The sequence below is a fragment of the Sminthopsis crassicaudata genome, chromosome 2, assembly GCF_048593235.1.
Source record: "Sminthopsis crassicaudata isolate SCR6 chromosome 2, ASM4859323v1, whole genome shotgun sequence".
Classification (NCBI taxonomy): Eukaryota; Metazoa; Chordata; class Mammalia; order Dasyuromorphia; family Dasyuridae; genus Sminthopsis; species Sminthopsis crassicaudata.
Genome location: NC_133618.1, coordinates 61,494,683 through 61,515,280, shown reverse-complemented (window position 1 = coordinate 61,515,280; position 20,598 = coordinate 61,494,683).

Here is a 20,598-nt window from a genome sequence, read left to right as displayed (position 1 = left end):
GTATTGATAGGCAAGATTGAAAGAAATCCCATGATGTAGAGTCAAACCAAGGAAGGGCAATGACAATGTTCATGATAGCTCTGTTTTTGGATTTGATTTTGGGGGGTTTTTTTGAGTCTTAGATCAACATGTAAAAAGGTTAAGTATAGGTATGTAGTGCAAATGTTAATTATTCTCATTTTACAAATGGGGAAACTGAGGCTCAAAGAGATTCTAGTGACTTGCCTAAATCCACACAGCAAACAACTGGTAGAATTGTAAACAGAACCCATGGTTTATGATTCATAAACTACACATAGTAGTAACTACACATACAGTAACCATGTATTTTAGAACAAAAGGATTTTGGCTCCTGAATTATGTCCAATGCTAGTGTAAACATTCCCACTTGGACAAATTGTGCACCGTTCCATTGAGAACCTCAAAAGAGGGAGAGAAATGAGAACAATATGCAAATAACTATGTATATATAAAACATACACAGGGCAAATTGAAGACAATCTCAGAGGAAAGGTACCCTGTGGATCATCAATGGTGTGTGTATAAGTTGTTTAGCACCTATGTGAGAATGAATTCCTTATTTAAAAATAGACCAAATATCTATACTGGGGTAAAGTTACTAAAGCTGTTTAAATACACATGCATACATATATCCATACACAATCCTGGAGAAAGATAGTACAAATATTATTCCCATTTTACAGATTAGGAAACTAATCTGTAGGGATGCTAAGGGAACTTGGCTAAAGTCAAATCACTATTAAAATGACAGAACCAGTACTTGAATCCAGATCCTCAGTGTCTAATCTCATTTCTTCTTCACCACAACTTTTTCACAACTTTCTGCTCTCCACCACAGGGTAGATACTCAACATTAAGATATCCAGCAACAATTTGATGAATCATGAATGCCTTATCCTTCCCAAAGTCTCTCAAGTTGCTGTGCCTGAACCAGGAATGATTGAGCCCCTGAGCTGGTATTTGTACCATGACATTAATGAGGAGCTCTATGATAAGTCACAGGGACCTCTCAGACTCCTAACAGAGCTCAATCTGTTCTATCTCCAAGCCTCAATCAGTCTACAGACATTTAATAAGCATTTACTACCTCCCAGATACTGCCTAAGCCCTGGGAACATAAAGAAGGGCAAAACCATAGTCTCCACTATCAAAGAGTTCATGGACTATTAGGGTTTGGATGGAGAAGGAATCCACAAATAACTAAGTACATAAAAACTATATATGATGCAAATGGAAAGTGATCTTATGGGCAAAGCTCCTGAGAGGGACTTTCTATCACTAAAGGAAATAGACATATACCAACCTGGGGGATAAGGCAAAGAGACCATGGTAAAAATAGCATCTGATTCTTTCAGGCCCACAATGATGCTGATGGAGCTAAGTGAGGAGGAAGCATACATTTTTTAAATGCTGTTTCTGAAACAGATGTTGCTATAAAGAAGAAATCATTTTGCCAACACATACCACTTTCTTTTGCAGTTATAACTCAGTTTGGTCACAGTATTTCTAGAAAGATGCTAATATTTTGAGAAAGTAACTGTTATAAGCAAAGAGGATTTCCCTTCATCATTTGGACATTTTTATTTATTGAAGGAAGAAGTAAAAGAGAAAATTTATGTGATAAACACTGAGAAAAATCAAACCTTTAGAATTTTGGCAGAAACAAAAATGGTTCTGAGAGAATGTGGCCTCTCATAGCAAAGTACTAAAATGATCTGACAAAAGCAGTCCCTCAGAGAAAAAAGGGACCTACTGAAGGCAAAGATGAACAAAAACAGTCCACATGACTATTGTGTAGTCTTTGAAGATAATAGCTAGAAAAGTCTGATTGTTTGAACTTCTTGGTAACTGTGGCACAATTATATATATACATATATATATATTGTCTTTTTTTGGTAGATTTAACAGAAATGTGAATTTTGGTTTCTTTCCCTAAGGTAGTACTTCATACAAGAGGTCTTGATTTGAGAAAGAAAATGAATGGTGATTGGAGTCAGTAACCAAAAGCACAAACAGACTGGAAAAGGAAAAAGAGAAAAGTTATTCTGAGCTAAACCCAGTCAAGATAAGTTAAGCAAGGGAAGACACACTTCAAAGCTGTTGCTGGGAGCTAATCTGATTGAAGGGAAGTTCTGTTGCTTAGTAAAAGAGAAGGAAAGAAATGATTGAAGGATAATTGAAGTTTCTTGAAGAGCTTGTTAGGATAAGAAAAAACTAAACAACAAAAACATGGTTTTGCCTGACCCTTTACAACACCTTCAGCTTAAATGGTGGCAGCCTCCCCAAAGTTTGTCTGGCTTGAACTTTACTATTACCTACAATTTGAGAGGAGATCACTTTTCACAGACCAGCAAGATAACTTAGATCTGTGGATTCCTTGCTTCAGAAAACTAGTCTCCTGAGAGAACCAACTCTACCAAGAGAGCAGACATGAGTAGATTTGTAGATCCAAAGGTCAGAGTCTCTGATTTCACAAAAATAAACAAATAAAAGCTTAACACTCCTTCAGCGGACCAAGAGTAGCTATCACTAAAAAGGCTGACATAGTCTATTCTCTAAGGAGATTTGGGACATGGAAGTCTACAGAGCCCAAAAGTAAGTTGTTTCAAGTCTATGGATTTCCCTACTTCATATCCCTCTTTGTTGAGTTTCTCAAAGTTAGTGCCCACTCTTTACCACAAACATCAAGTGCACCATTGACAGAACATGACTCAGATTTATGGATTGATGATTTTATTCTGATTATTTTTACTATTGTCTTTGGAGCCAAACAATGGCCAAGTGATGCTTGAGCTGGGATCTTCTACTAGTCAAACAATGAGAGCCAGAATGATTTGGATTTAAGTCTTGGTCCTTAAAAATAAATCTAGGGGCAGCTGAATGGTACAGTGGATAGAGCACTAGCCCTGAAGTCAGGAGGACCTGAGTTCAAATCTGGCCTCAGACACTTAACACTTTCTAGCTGTGTGACCCTGGGCAACCCCAATCGCCTTAGCATTAAAAAAAAAAAAAAAGAAAAGAAATCTAGTCCATGAATTCCAAGTTATCTTGCAATGAAAATTTTTGCTCCTTTGGACAAAGGTGGATTAGGAGGGAGAAAATAAACAGTTGAGATAATCAGGTAAAGTTTCATATAAAAAATTATAAAGATTGTATGAGTGAAAGTGAGGGGAAAGTGTATTATAACCAATACACAGGCACAGAACTACAAAATGGCAGTATTATATATAAAGGAGATTGAATGTGGGATCATAATCCAAGATTGAGGTGATGAAGGCTTGAACTCAGATGGTAACAGTGTAGTAGAAAGAAGATGCTGTTGTAAAGGATGTTGTAAAGATAAAAACAGCAAGATTTAACAGCTAATTAAATATGTGAAATAAGAGAAAGTGAGGGCAACTGGCTAACACCAAGCTTACAAAGCTGGAAGACTGGAAGAATGATGGTGCCTTTGACATAAATAGGAAAGTATCTGAGGTGGGTGATTTGGGGAGGGGTAGTGGTAGAAAATAATGAATTCTGTTTTGGATATGTTGAGTTTGAGATGTCTTTAAGTTAAATGTACAGATTAAAATGTCCAATAGCTCTTTGGTGATAAGGAACAGAAATACAGAATATTGGCTAGGACTGGATATATAGAGCTGTGAGTTATCAACACAGAAATAATAATAAAACTCACTGGAGCTGATAAAGTCACCAAGAGACTGTAGAAAAAGATGACCAGGGAGATGAAGATCAGACCTGAGGAATAACCACAATGACGAAATGTGATATGGATGATGAATCATAAAGAAGTGAGGCGTTAGACCGATAGGTGGAAAACCAACAGAGAGTAGTGTCATGAAAGCCCAGAAAGGAAAGAGAATCCTGGAAGAGAGGATGACTAAAAGTGTTGGATGATGTGAAAAGAAGGATGGAAACTGAAAAGATATTAAGAGATCACTGGTAACATTAGACAGCACAGTTCCAGTTTTGTAATGATGTCAGAAGGCAGACTTAATAAATGAATAAGATAAAAGAAAATAGAGCCAGAGAATATGGACTTTTTCTAGTAATTTGGTTAAAAAGGGGGAGCAATAAGTCAATTAATCAACAAGCATTTATTAAGCACTTATTGTCTGTCCTAAGTGCCAGGGATACAAAGAAAGATAAAAATCAGATATAGGGAAATAGCTAAAAAATATGATCAAGGACACATGATAAAAGGTTGACCTTGGCAAGGAGTATCAGTGTCAGAAACATGGAAAAACGAAGAAAGAGCAATTATTGATGTCAAGAAATTCTTACCTAATGGCCTCAATTTTTTCATTAAAGAGTTAATGATGTCATCTTGGCTGATCTTTTAAAATGGAAAACACAACAGTTGGGGCTCAGCAACTGTAGTTATGTTTAGTATACATATAACTATATGTAGATATATAGCCTCCCCCATACTATAATCTAGGACAATGTAAGTAATGTAAATAAGATTTCAATGTGGACAGCATTAGTATCAGATGGGGTGAGCAAACTAGTCCCATCCTAGAAAGAAAGAGTTGAAAGAAATTCCTGCTCATGCTACATAAGTCTGGTGGACTTCATTGTTTATTGGCTGCCTCAACAATTCTCAACAGGATCCACTGGTCCCTTTCAAAACCAAGATCTATATTAGAAGAGCTGCTTAGGAGAAAAGTCTTAATGTTTGCTATCCTTATTAAATCTCATCATGTTCAGTTCTGGGTTCATTGACAAGATAGAATATATTCAAAGAAGAGCAAATAGGTTGATGAAGAAATGGAAAATCAAACCACATGAGAATCAATTGAAGGCACTGACAATGTTTAGCCTGGATCCATTTTAGGAGGAACGTAATAGCTATCTTCAAATATTTCAAGAATTGTCATTGGAGGAGGCTTCTTGTTCATTACTCAGTTGGAATAAATGGCCTCTATTTTCTTCCAACTTTAAAATTCTGTGATGTTTGTGATTCATAGAAGAGAGACTAGAATAAGATGAAAATGATTGTACCTGTAAATCTATATCAGGTCACTTGCTGTCTTGAAAAGGAGGTAGGGAAGAGAGAGAATGAGAAAAAAATTTGGAACTCAAAATCTTACAAAAATGAATGTTAAAAACTATCGTTACATGTAATTGGAAAAATAAAATGTTGTTAAGTAAAAAAAGAAGAGATATTAGATTTGTTCCCCTTGGCCTAAGAGAATAAGTCTAGTTGTAGAGGCAAATTTAGACTTGATATAAGAACAAAGTCCCTAACTGAAAATGTGATGGGCTGCCTCAGAGATAGTAAGTTGTCAGTCATTGAAATTCTTCAAGCAGAGGTTTACTGGCCACTTGTTAGGAATTCTAATGGAAGATTGTGTTTAATTATGGATTGGCTTAGATGGTTACAAAATCCCTTCCAAATCTGAAACTCTATGATTATATTTTTCCCGAATTGCTACCCCATACTAACCTCTCTATCCACAACTTTGGAGATTGCTACAAGTTACCTTCTCAGTCCTCTGACTTGGTAGCTTGACTCATCCAGAGTCAAGTCTTTCAGATTTTTTTCCCTAGAAGAATTCTATCAAGTCCTATCATTTGTTTCCCTGGATGCCTTCAAGACTCAACTAAAGGAACTGACTCCAACACAAGGTCTATCCTGATCTCATTGGTTGCTATATTCTTATTAATCATATCTCGATTTTTGTTTTGCATATGTTTCATATATATTTCACAATTCCTCATTTGTGTACAAGTTGCTTCTCATGAACAGAACACAACCTTCTTGAAGGCAGGGATTTTCTCACCTTTGCAGGCACATAAGTAACACAATGGTTAGAGTGCTGGCCTTGGAGCCAGAAATTGGAGCCTGATTTCAAGTCTTGCCTCAGGTATTTAGTAGTGATGTGACCCTCAGAAGGTCAGTTAACTTCTCTCCATCTAAATTTCTACAGCTGTAAAGTGAGTGGGGTTAGACTAGAACAGGGCTTCTTAAATTTTTCCACTCATGACCTCTTTTTACCCAAGAAATTTTTACATGACCCCAGATATATAAAATAGATATACAAATCAAACATTTGCTGACAATAAATCATAATTTCATGACTCCCATATTCAGTTACACAACCCACAGTTTAAGAAGCTTTGGGTTAGATGGTTTCTAAGGTCCCTTCCACTAAACCTATGACTCTAGTGGGGATCTCACAGATCAAGGCCACAGAATGAAGGTGGGCCCACTCATATTAAGGCCAGCTTCACTCTGGCAAACTGTGCACTACAAAGAATATCAAATTGAAGCTATTCTACACATATTTTAATGTGACAACCAGGAGCATTTGTTTAATTCACAGACATTAAAGAAACACCAGCCTCCTGAAACACCCAGTTCTTTGTCAAAGAAGTTGGAAATTATACATATCACTGTTAAATATAGAATTAAGCTATAGCAGAATCACCAGTTTCCCTGCTATTTCTGTTTCATCCTTGGGGCTTCCCACTGAGAGATCGTGCATCAGCTTTATTCCTAAGGAGCCATTGTGGTGTCTGAATAAGAACAATGGACCTGAAGTCAAAAAATCTGCATATGAGTTTTGATTCTGCTAGTTAATAGTTGTATGACTAAAGATGAGTTAATTCAATTCAGTTCAAACAACGTTTTTAAATTATGTAGCAAGCACCATACTAGATGCAGGTAATAAAAGGCAAAAAAGAAACAGTTCATGCCTTCAAAAAGCTTACATTCTCATAAAGGAAATGATACATATAGGTAAGTCAAAACTAGGGAAGTAACATGATCTGGAAAGTTATAGGGATGATATATAGGAGTTTATGAGTATACCCTTTTCAGTAGCAATAGAAGTAACTGATTTCATTATGTTCCCCCAAATAAGAGGTCAATAGCAGAATTGGGGGATGAAAGGTTATATGAGCCACAGAAGGCTAGTCTCAATATTTTGATGTTAAAGATTACTCTGAAGATAATAGAGGGACACAAGGTAGAGTTGAGCAAGTTGAGACCTTCTAAATCTCGAATTTTATAGAAGTAATGGTGTAAAATATATCATCCTCCAAAAAAAATTTAAGAAGAAGATGGGTCAGTCATATAGCAAGGATGATGGGTTGGTGTCTAGATAACTCATGTGCTCCATTGATATCCTCAAGATGTCAAGAGAATTCCAAAAAGACTCCAAGAACATTGAATGAACCACCCCCGTATCAAATTTAAGAAAAGATATCAAAAAGAAAATGGGTGAGAATGGATGGATTACAGTTGGCATTTCTGAGTAGATACCCACATTGATGAGATCACATTGCAATGATCCTGTGAATAATAGAGTTAATAGCCAGACCATCATCCCTGCTACTTCTCACTCAGCCCCAGGAAGAAGGTGAAGTTCTTAGATGAACTGGTTGTGGGCAGTTATGCAGAGAAAAAAATGCTTCCAAAGAACATCAGGGTTTTCTGTTTGGGGAATGATTCTCTAGCATATGAATTACATTCATTTATATTACATTAAATTAATTCCTAGCCTCAACCAACTCCCCCTCTTCCTCTGTTTAAAAATAAACAAATAAAAACAAAGTTTCCTGAGAGGAAAAAATTTCTTTGTTGAAGCAGTGCCTTTCCAGTCCTTAAACTAGAGCCCATGCAGAGGCAGCAAGGAATTGGAACAATAAAGCAAAGAAAAAATCCCTTCTGGACCAACTTGGTTCTGCTCAGTGCGTGAAGTCCACAGTTTCTGAATTGGGACAAGGTCCTTGAATCCCCAGATAGAACCAAGCAAAGGGACGGTGGACTTCTTTGATGAAAACTGAGGCAGCCATTTGAAAAAAGCAAAGAAAAAGATCATAAACTTAATATCCTTCAGGGCCATGGCTCATCCACAGAGAACATGCTAGGAGAGATGATTATCAATAAACAGTAGAGATAACCTAGTTTAACCCCATTTTACAAATGAAGAAATTTAGTCCCTGAGAAGGGAAATGCCTTGTCCAAAACCCGTGTAATAAACAAACTACAGTCCCTATGGAAATTATACTTCAGAGTGCCTTACATTATTTCATTCATGAAAATAAGTGACCTAAAAGCAGTATTTATAAAATTCAGAGGAAAAAGAGATAATATTTAGTTGGAGACATTATGGAAACCTTCACACAGGAGGTAACATTTTAGCTGAGCCTTGAAGAATGTGCAGGATTTTGAAGTGTAGTTCAACTGGAAGGGGAATGATCTGAGCACAGAAGCCAAGTATAAGGGATGGTTAATTATTTCCTCATTTACTGGTATGTGTTGGAGATAGAGAAGAGGACATTAGAATGATTACTAACACTGATATCATTGTCAAATTGCCTCTCAGGAAGCTGCTCTATCTCTACTCAACAGTCTCAAAAAGCTAAACTTGCTGATTTCCATTCTTTCAGTCATCCCCCCACCAAATATGCTTAGTCTCTGATTCTCCACTTCTTTCATTCTGGAATGACAGATAGGGAGCATTCTACATTCAGATATTCTCTCTTTACCAGATTCTTTTCTTTACCTAATGGATATTGTCTGGCCTCTATCATCTGTTTCTGCCCACAACCCATCTTTCATAACTAATAAATATTTGTTGAACAAATTTTTATTGAGCAAGACCCCAGATTTATGTATCTATTTGTAATAATAGGAAGATATGATGACTAGACATGATGGTACACATTAAGAGATCTGGGGACTTGGACTTATTACCTCATCTCCAAGGACTTACAAAAATCATCTAGTCTGGGAATTTTTTGTTTATTTTGCTTTGGTTTTAAGGCAATGAGGATTAAATGATTTGCCCAAAGTCATATAGCTCATAAGTGTTGGAGGCCAAATTTGAACTCAAGTCCTCCTGACTCCAGAGCCAGTAATCTATCCACCTTACCACATAGTTGCCTCCTTTATTTTTGTGTATTTGTTTTGTTTTTTGGGGGGGTAATTCAGAGGTTCTTAAGTTTTGTGTGCATATATCCTGGACCCCTTTAGTGACAATCTAGTGAAACGTATGAACCACTTCCCAGAATAATGTTTTTAAACTCACAGGATAAGGTACACAAGATCTCAAAAGAAACCAAGTATGTGTCAATACAGTTACCAAAATAATTTTTAAAAATAAGTTCAAAAATATAAAAAAGATAAGTTCACAGACTCCTGATCTAGTATCGTCTCCTCATTTCATTATGAATATAGTCTGAATTTCTCAGACACAAGCCCCTAAAACTTAAACCCAGATTTGTGACATACTCTGAATCAGTATCTGTTCAAGTATCTATCCAATGATTCATTTTATCAAAACAAACCAGAAACACTTTGACTCAAAGCAAAGATACTTGATTAAACAAAACAGATGGTAATGGTAATGGTAATATGTCATGCTTCCTGTATCACTTGTGTTATCCAGAAGACTCATACTCCTAGGACCACATCCCACCTGATATATCTTTCCTTAGGAAACCACCTCTTGCTGCTTTCTGAAGTAAGCTGCTATTGACACCTCTTAAGTTTTCTAGAAATTTTCTGCAAGTATTTAGCCTCTCCTTTACCAGAGAGTGCTCTTTAGGAGCATATTCCATAACATCTCTATATTAGCTTTATTGTGAACCAATCCCACAATCCCACCCAGAAAGGACAACATGAGTCCCTTGGGTCAAATTGGATTTTTGAACTACTTTGCCTCCCCCAGATTTACCTAATATTTGGATTGGGATTAGTAATTCCTCTCAACCTTAGCAGTGGCTTCTGTTTAGACAGTCTTAGAATAGCAGAAAACTTTTGTTGATACTCATTCTTGGGATAAATCTCTTTGATTATCATACCTCCCGATAAAGCCTTGCAGATTACACTGGAGCTTCCCATTAACAAGGCTGGGAAGGGACAGTGATAGTCACCCATGTCCTATATTCTTACAGCTAAGTCACTGCTCCGCTGCCACGGTTGAATTCATTAGGGATGCTTCTAGCTCTGATATTTATTTCCTTATTCTATGAAAACAATGAAGCTTTTTTAAAAATTGGATTCCTGAAAAAAGTAACTGTTGGAACATGAATTATAATTGTTATCCTTGAGAAAGTCATCATACTGAAGGGAGTCTTGGCAATGTTGGTAAACAGGCCAGCATACTTAATCATTGCATTCATTAATGACCCTCTGCTACTCTATATCCTCAATGTTTAGATGAGAGATGTGATTTCCTCTAATCAGTCATCTCCATAATTGGATCATTTCAAATTTCCTGCTCTGGGTTCCAAAGGAAAAAAAGGAATCTCCTCTTGACACCAGAGATGAGGTTAATGATTGGCTCATTAGCTAGCCCTCATTTAGCATTTTTCACAATCTCTCTATTTCATAAACATTGGCAAGTCGGGTTGGGTTTTCTTCAGTTTCCTTGGGGGCCCAGTTGTACCATAAATCCATCAGAACAGGCAACAGGGAAAAGTTTTCTGACATCCATCAATAACAAAACAGAATTCATCAGCTATAGCACCTTGGTTGATTTTACATTCCCCAAACAGACTTGCTTTCAGCAGCTGTTGGGAAATAGATTGGATGCACTTGAAATGAGCATGTTTTGGCCAAAGGCTAAGCTAAAACATTGTGGGGAAAGAGTCCAGATTGCCAGTTAGCCATTATTTAACTCAACAAGGATTTAAGGTAATTATAAGATATTTTGAAAAAGAAAAAGGAAAAATTGTCTTAACTGCCCTCTCCACATTCCATATGCCAACTTTAACTTCTTAGTAATGCTGGAATTTTAATTCCTTGGCTATTCAAAATGTCAGCTTCATGCATAACGTAAATAAAAACACACATTATTCTGACTTAATTATGAAAAATTATCGGTACTGCTATAATTTTCTCATTCGATAATAAATATCCTTTAATTCCCCTCTAACTTGTCCAATTGGAAGGGATTATGACCACAGGAAGATGTGGCTTTGTGTGTTAAATATAAGCCACAAGAAGGAAGCAGATAAAGTCTTCTGGAGATCAATGGACTCTTACCAGCTCTTAGATCTATCCTTAAGTCTCCCCGCCAGCACCTCCTAAAAATTTCTCCCATTTTGCTGCCCTTCCACAATCTATCCCCACCTGACTTCTCTCCAATGGAGGTTTTCTGCTTCAATCACCATCATCTCATAAACTCTTAGAATTTCAAAACTTGAAGATTTCTCAAAGACAATCTAGTCTCATCCCCTCATTTTTCAAAAGAGCAAATTAAAGCTCAGAAGATTAAACAGTTTGGTTAAGGTTACAACAGTTACTAAGTAAATGATAGAAATAAATTTAAATTCAGGCTTTCTTATTCCAAAGTTAGTGCTAATGAAAAGAACAGTTCTTTGAGGGAGGGGGTTAAAGAACTTGGATTCTTTCAGCTCTTATTGGGTGAAGGATGGAGACCAGAACATGGATTAGAATGTAAATTCAAGGTTAAAGCCTTGGCAAGAGTCAAAATGCCAAGAAGAAGTAAGGCTAATATGTGCTTCTGTATTAATCCCCAGCTCCTGCAGATAGGCAGCATGTTTAGGAAAATTCTAAAATGTCTGATGTGGAGGATGACAAATATAAAAGAATCTTTATTTACACAGAACCTAGAGATAAGTTAAGGTATCCCAAGAGACCCTATGAAGATGTTTCCTTCTCATAATTCCTCAGATATAAACAGACACTCTACAGGAATGGGGTAAAAGATAGTAAACCAGGAATTAATTGATGAAGGTTTCCCCATAGGAAATCATTTAGCTTCCCAATCATCCTCCAATCTCAATCTCTCTCTCTCTCTCTCTCTCTCTCTCTCTCTCTCTCTCTCTCTCTCTCTCTCTCTCTCTCTCTCTCTCTCTCTCCCTCCCTCCCTCCCTCCCTCCTTCCTGATGTGTCTCTTTCCCCTCTTTTCCCCTAATTTTTCTTACTTTTTCCTATCTGTCCTCGCCTTCTATTTTTGTTTTTCCTCTTCTCTTTATTCTTTTTTTAAATTTCTCTTTCCTCTCTTCACAATATTTGTGTGTACTCCTCCCTTTCACTTTTCTATACTTCTTCTTCTTCGTTATCTTCATTATTCATTATCATCATCATTGTCATCATTATTGTCCCTTTTTATCTCTGTCTTTTCTTCCCTCTTTCATTCTCCTCCCTCTTCTTTTCTTCCTTCTCCTTCTACTTCCTTATGAAATGCTATAAAAATATCCTAACTTACTAATTATTGAACTATGGGTACATTCAAGGAGTCAACAGAATTCCAATTCCAGGGGTTAAGAAATTTGTTAATGGATTTAAGTAGATTAGAGAAAGATAAACTCTGATGGAGCCAAAATACAAATCTTTGGGGTTGAAAGGAAAGATAAGGAAACAGGGAGAAGTGCATATTATTAGGGAATGAGTGAAATTTGACCATCAACAACACTCTTTTCTATTATTTTCTATTATAAAGAGTGAGGCACAAATGACAATGAGCACAGATTTTAGCGGTCTAATGAAGGCACTTCTGACCACTATGAAAAGGAGTGCCCAATCCAGTTTCCATGACATACATTCTGGCTGTCTCTATTATAGTCCCTCTCCATCATTTGCAAAGAGTCATTGGACACAGTACTTGAGTTGTCAGCCCTATCTCAGATATAGTGCCTTTCTTTTTCTGTCAACCAGTAAACTCTTATTAAGAATCTATAAAGTGTCAGGCACTGGATTAGGCTTTAAAAAACTAAACAGAAGGGTTTGCATTTGATCCTGGAGGCAATAGGGAGCCACTAGAATTGATTGAGTAGGGGAGTGAAATGGTCAGATCTGTACTTAAAGAAAATTACTTTTGCAGTTATGTGAAGGATGAACTAGAGAGGGGAGCCTGATGCAAGGAAACCATTAGGAAGCTGTTGAAATTATGTAGGTGAGACACAAGAGAGTCTGAATTAAGATAGTAGGTAAGAAAGTGGCTTGAAGGGGGCCAGATGTGAGGGATTTTTAGAAGCATAAATAGCAAAATTTGGCAACTGATTGGATATGTAGGGTGAGGCAGAGTGAGGAATGGAAGATAACACAATTATGAACTTGGGAGAGTAGAAAAATTGGTGCTGTTTTGACAGAAATAGGTAAGTTTGGAAAAGAAATGAAACTGAGGGAAAAGATAATGAGTTTTGTTTTGGACATGTTGAGTTTGAGATGTTTCTGTGACATTCAGTTTGAAATGTGCAGTAGACATTTGGTGATATGCATAGGCAATTGGAGAGAGAATGGAACTGGGTAGATACCCCTGGAAGTCATCTGCATAGAAATGATCATTAAATCCATGGAGCTGAAGAGGTCATGGAGAAAGAGTATAAAGGAATAAAAGAAGATCCAGGACAGAGCCTTGAGACATACTGACAGTTGGGAGTTATGATGTTGATGAATCAAAGATGGAATCTGAGAAGAAATGGTCAAATTCCTAAGAGAATTAAGAGACCATAGTGTAATGGAAACACAGGGGAAAGAGTGGGCAACATTGTCAAATACAATGGAGAAGTAAGTACTGGATATACAAAGGGAAAACAAAATTGTCCCTGCCTTTAATGAATTTACTGGAATAAAAACTGAACTTTGGAATAAAAACTGGACTTTGCAAGTACAAGATGGAGGCAGAGGAAGGCAGTGGAAAGGAGAAAATGATTAGATAGCAGTATATATATATATATATATACACATATATATATGTATATATATGTGTGTGTATATGTATGTATATATATATATATATATGTGTGTGTGTGTGTGTGTGTGTGTATACACACACACATATATGACATACCACAAAGTAAATATGAGGTAAGGTTAGATGGAAAAGCATTAGTAACTGGGGGTAAGGTGGTGTCCAGAGAATTATTCTTGCTGAAGCAGGCCCTTCCCCAGCTTTGCAGAGCATCAAAACCTGATCAATGATTGAGGAGGAAGAGAGGAAAAGTCCTAAGAATGTATAGTAAGAGAAATGCTGCAGATACAGTATTTAAAGACTTTTAGGGTATGGAACATACTTTTCTGTAGGGTTAAATGCTAGATTCATGGGAGACAGAACAGGCAAAGTGGAGGTCAGAAAAAAGAAAGTTCTCATTTATGCCCATCTTGTCCTTTCCTATTCTACAAGGGATGAATTAGCCACAGCAAATCTGGCTTCACTATACTCCAAAGGTGTTCAAACAAAAAAAAAAAGGCTTAAAATTCTCCCCCTAGACTGATACAGTCACCCAAAAACTCTTTGAAATAATGAAGAGTGAAATGAGCAGAACCAAAAGAATGTTGTATACAGTAACAGCAATATTGTGTGTTTTAAGAACAATTTTGAATGAATAAGATATTTTGATCTATTCCCAAATTAACTGCAAAGATACATATGAAGAAAGCCAGTATCTGCATATAGAGAAGGGATTGATATGGATTTTTACACACACACACACACACACACACACACACACACACACACACACACATTTGGGTTTAATGGCAGGTGGGTGGAGGGGAGTGGAAGGAAAAAAAAATGAAATTTACATGACAACATTATTATATATTTAAATGGGATAGCAAGTTGTACATAATGCATTTGCAGTTTCATATTCAATCATCTTTTTATTATACTATGTTATGCAAATGCTTATTTTATTCTATAAATTAAAAATAAAATAAATTTTAAATGGTTAAGTCCATGTTCACACAGCTGATAATCATCAAATCATAATTCAAGTTGAGGTTTCCTTCCACCCAGAGCTGGAGAGACCTCAGGAAAAAATCATATACAATTCCAGAGCTACAAAGTATTCAACCTAAGAAAACATCTAATATGATTATTTTGCTGAGGGATAAGCTGAAAGGCTACATCTGCTACTAGTAAAAAGAGAGAGAAAGCCAATGGTGGAATGCACCACCTGACAACTGGAACTCATTCATTAGGAATGTGTAGGGTTAAGCCTTAGTAAAAAATCTTACTTAAGGGTAAATATAAAGCAAAACAATCCAAGACTTCCAGCCTTTTACCCCAATTCTAGACTGAACCAGCTGTGAGCATCTGCTTGTGCTGGAAAGCCCCAAATTCTCCCATTGGTCTTTATCAGTCATCATCACATCAGAAAAATCCGGAGTATCCCAGCAAGGACCAAAGTGTATTCCAGAGAAAATGCTAACAGCAAACATGTATTGAAAGATTGCAGAGTGCTTTAGATAAGTTATCTCATTTGATTCTGCATTTTATACATGAAGAAACAGACTGATGAGCTCAGAATCACACTATGAGGCAAGATTGGAATTCAGGTCTTTCCTAACTATATCCAGTGCTGTCGATATGCAATTTAACCAGACATCATTGTAATTTACCTCAATCTAAGATTTTATTGATGCATAGGGCACTCCCAGTAAGCATTTAGAGGAGAAAGTGAAGCTGGTGACCTTGCACAGCCCTCCCTGACTTAAATCCAGTTCACTTTCATGTCATACTATCACCTTCCTGATGTCATGGTCTTCTTCAGGAACAAAGGATAAATATCAGCAAGTCAAATAGAGAGAGGATTTAAACCCTCGCTAGACCTTCCTGACTACAAGGCAGGCTCTCTCTCTACTATACCATGCAGCTTTTGAATGATGGTTGTCATGAACTAGGTTTGCGATCTTAGGTAAGTCATCTCATTCCCTCAGACTCAGTTTCCTCATGTAAAAAATGGGAATAATGTTTTTACTCTCATTTGGTCTTGACAACAGCAGGGTAAGTAGTAAGAAAGCATTATACTCCTAATGCATTATATAAATAAGAGTTATTATTAGTACTAACTCAGATAATTCTTGTCCAAATTCTTCAATTCAATGTAATTTCATATTTATTAAGTATCTTCTGGATGCAGAAATTCTTGGGTGGTGCTGAGGAAGATACAAAGTTTATATATGCAAATCTGCTAAGGGGTATACTATACATGATAGCTGTGATGGTAAAAGTTAAAGAACCAGCTGTCCAAAAACAGTAAACACACTTTTAAGCTTAACCGGCATCATTAACATTTTGTCCATCACTTTCTTAGGTTGAGACAATCAACCAAACAATAAATCAAATCCTGATTTCTGAGGTGTAAATGATCACAGTAAAATTTTAACAATTTGCCAGTCCCAGCTGGCTCCCACAAATCCCTGACTATATTATTCTCAGTTTTTTTCCCACGGCCACCTGTATTGATAAAGATAATATCACACAGGGGAAAATCCCTGGATAAAGAATCAGGAGACCTTGATTCAAATCCCAATTCTGCCAGTAGGCAATTAATAAATGCTTGTTGATTAAACATTAATCTGCTATGTAATTTTGGGCAAATTCCTTCCTCTCTCTGGACCTCAATTCCTTTATCTGAAAAATGAGGGAGTTGGATTAGATCTTCTTCTAAATCCCCTTCCACTTCTGATAATCCACAAATGTAGGAAGTTCATGTCTTTCCTCCCCTCTTAATCTAGGAACAGGATCAAAGAGAAAAATAGAGTGACACCTTTTCAAAAAATATTCTAGAGTCCAGATTTCACCCTAAAAACTTCTCTGATGGAGTATCTTGGAGCCTCTTCAGTTTACAGAATTTATAATTGCTCTGGGAGTTTCCTTACAGAAAAATCATAACAATAACAATTCTTAAAACTGAATGTGGGTTGTGAGAAAAGATTAAACAGCTTGGATCCATTCTCTCTGGGATCTGGCAGGCTTCACCAACACACCAAATTACCATTTTTAATAATGTGGAAGGGAATTTATGGTATGATTAAATAAATGCAGGCTGAAGTTAATGAGTGGTAGCTGGATTTGGCTGCTTCCTGGAGGCAGGAATGGATGGCAGATCCAATGATGAGCCAAGCTTCTTGTGTCCAGGATCCTGAAATCCAAACCTGACAAAAAGAGACGGAAAAACCTTGAACTATACATTAAATGAATACCAGGGTTTTATTCTCAGCTCTGCTACTAACCTGATGTGTGACCTTGATCACAATATATTCCCTTTCAGGGCCTCAGTTTCCTTATCTGTGAAGTTAAGATATTGAGCTCAAAAGTTATCTAAGATCTTTTCCAGCTCTTTTATTCGAACACCCCTTCACAATTAAAATTCTATGTCATAATCTTCTATGTTCTACATGTTTTCAGGTTCTAACATTCTCTAGTCCAGCCCTAATATTTTGTGACCTAATTTCCTATTTTCTAAGGTTCCTTCCATCTCTAAGACTCTTCATCAGAAAGGCCTTTCCTGCTCTAACCTAATATGTTCTAAAATTGCACTCCAATGCCAACATTTGATTATAATATTCCATATTCTAGATTCTCATCCAGCTCTGTTCTAAGGTATCCTTCACTGCTAACATTCTGTTATAATACTTTATACTCTCAGATCTTGTATAATTATAATATTCTATGTTCTAGGGTCCCTTCTAGAGATGGTATTATATAATTCTGTTACTGTGGCCTTCTGACCTCTCCACAGGAGTAGGAATGGGGAATGATTCAAGCAACACCATATTAAGCTGGGCAGATCTTGATCAGTGTAGGGACCACAGATTTCATTAGGACCAACAGTAAGCTCCAGTTCACTGATAGAAAGGTTTGGAGATCTCAGCCTGCTAAAGAGAACCATTATCCATGGGGTACCTAAGGCTGGACATGGTGATAGGAAAAACAAAAAAGCCCCTTTCCCAGAAGGCATCTGTTTAAGTCAAGAAAATCACACAGAAAGGGAAACTGGATATTAGCCAAAAATGCTGTTCTTACCCTGTTTTCTCTCTTCCTAAGGCTTGAAACCCAGTTATTGTTTTTGTAACTATGAATTGATCTAACTATTCTGAAAAGTAATTTAGGACTACACTCCAAAAGTTATTAATCGGCATATTCTTTAAACCACTATTTGCATATTTCCTCAAAGAGATCAAAGAAAGAGAGAAACAATCTACATGTACAAAAATACTTACAGAAGAACTTTTTGTTATAACAAAGAATTGTAAATAAAGTAGGTGCCCATCAATTGAGAGATTGCAAAACAAATTATGTTATATGAATGCAAAGGGCCATTATTATGCCATAAGAAATGATGAAAGCTATTGATTTAGAGAAATCTGTGAAAACTTGTATGAATTGATGCTTAATTAAGTAAGAATAACTGGGAAAACAAATTATACAATAACAACAATACTGTGGGTAAAAATAATTTTTAAAGACTTAAGAATTCAAACCTCACTAATCATGACTCCAGAAGACTGAAAAAGCTGTCTGCCTCCCACCTCTGGGCAAAGAGAAAATGGAAAAAGTGCAAAGTGAAACATACATTCTCAGACATGACAAATGTACATTTGTTGTGCCTGACTAGATGAAATATAAGTCAACTAGTATTTTAAAAGTACCCATTATATGCTAGACACTGTGCTAAGTACTGGGAATACAAAAAAGTCCCTCTCCTCAAGAAGTTTACATTCTTTTTTTTGTTTGTTTGTTTGTTTTTCCCCCCTTAGGCTGGGGTTAAGTGACTTGCCCAGGGTCACAAAGCTAGGAAGTGTTAAGTGTCTGAGATCACATTTAAACTCGAGTCCTCCTGAATTCAAGGCTGGTGCTCTATCCACTACGCCACCTAGCTGCCCCCGAAGTTTACATTCTAATAGGGAAGAAGAAAATGTGCAAATAATTATGTATATAAAACACACACACACACACACACACATATATATATACATATATGTACTCATAAGGGCGTGTGTTAGTTCAGTTCCATCCAACTCTTCATGACCCCATATAGGATTTTCTTTTTCCTAAATTTCAGTCTCCTAATCTGTAAAATGCAAGTATATATAAAATGCCTTGACTCTGAGCCCATTACTGAACCTCTATCTGCTTCTATTTCCTCATCAATAAAATGGGGTTAATCAACAGAATGACTTCAGAAAGGCCTGGAGAGACTAACATGATCTGATGCTTAATGAAATGAGCAGGACCAGGAGATCGTTGTATACTTCAACAACAGTACTATAGGCTGATCAATTCTGATGGACGTGGCCATCTTCAACAATGAGATGAACCAAATCAGTTCCAATAGAGCAGTAATGAACTGAACCAGCTACACTCAGTGAAAGAACTCTGGGAGATGACTATGAACCACTACATGGAATTCCCAATCCCTCTACCTTTGTCTGTCTGCCTTTTTGATTTCCTTCATAGGCTAATTGTACTCTATTTCAAAGTTCGATTCTTTTTGTACAGCAAAACAACTGTTTGGACGTGTATACATATATTGTATTTAACTTACTTTAACATATTTAACATGTATTGGTCAATCTGCCATCTGGGGGGGGGAAGGAGGGGAAAAATTAGAACAAAAGATTTGGCAATTGTCAATGTTGTAAAATTACCCATGCATATATCTGGTAAATAAAAACTATAAAATAAAATAAATAAAATAGGGGTAATAATACCATCTATTTCCCAGAATAGCTGTGAGGATCAATTGAAAGAAAGTTTGCAAATTATACCTTTAAGTATTAAATAACACAAATAATACTAATGTGCTGCTGCTGCTGCTGCTGCTGCTGCTGCTACTTGCTAATGATGAGAAGGACTATGTGGGTGTAAAAGAAGGGAAAGGGCAAGTAAGGAAAATAGCATTTATATGGTGCTTTTACTATCTTCAGGCACTATGTTAAACACCTTACAAATGTTATCTGCATCCAGTAGAATGCAGCTTCTTCCAAGCACTGGGACTATCTATCCCCAGCATCTAGCACCAGACCTCAGCAGATTAGCAGACACAATAATAAACGTTTATTGAATTGAAGATCTCTTCCAGCTCCCCAATAAATCAATGGTTTTATGATTTCTGTACCTCAGCAAATATTCTGTGATCAAAGACAGAATATTCATAGACAGAGAGAACCTAATCTTTATTACTTGTAATTACCCAGAGGATCCTTTCAAATGATTAAAGCTCTTGCCCCTTGCCATCACAAAGGTTTTTGATTAAAATCATAGGTTGGTCACCTCCGAATCAAAACCAATTCCTTTAAAATAAAGAAAAACCGAATGGAATTGGATTTTCTGCTGGCGAAGTGCACGCACGCCCCGCACGCACGCACGCACCTCTATATACATAGGACTCTTTCCTCCAAATTGACTGGGAAATGATGCCCCCAATTCAATTACGGCCTGCCAGGCGGAGGGCGGCCTTTTGTTTTTGATCTGTGATGGGTTTTGAGCCCCACCAGGCAAGGCTGGGCAGAGCAGCTCAGAGGTGCGGTGTGCTAACCTGAAGATAAGCCTGCAGTTTATCAAACCTGGGACTCGGGGAATAGAGTCTGGGACCGGAGGCCGCCCGAGCGCTCCGATGCTGCCCCCGCCCCCAGCCCAGCCTCATTACCCGGCAGAGTCCGCGGCAGCGCGGGACCCCGCTCGGGGTAAGACAAAGACGCCGTTTCTGCCTGCGGGTCACAAAGCCTCTGCCCAAGATGCTAGAGATCCCAGGGTCTTCGGCGTAGATTCTGATGAATAGTTCAAAAGAAATAGACCGGGATGCTTAAAGCCGGTAAAAAGATATACCTTAAAAAGAGAGGAGGTGAAAGGAAAAAAG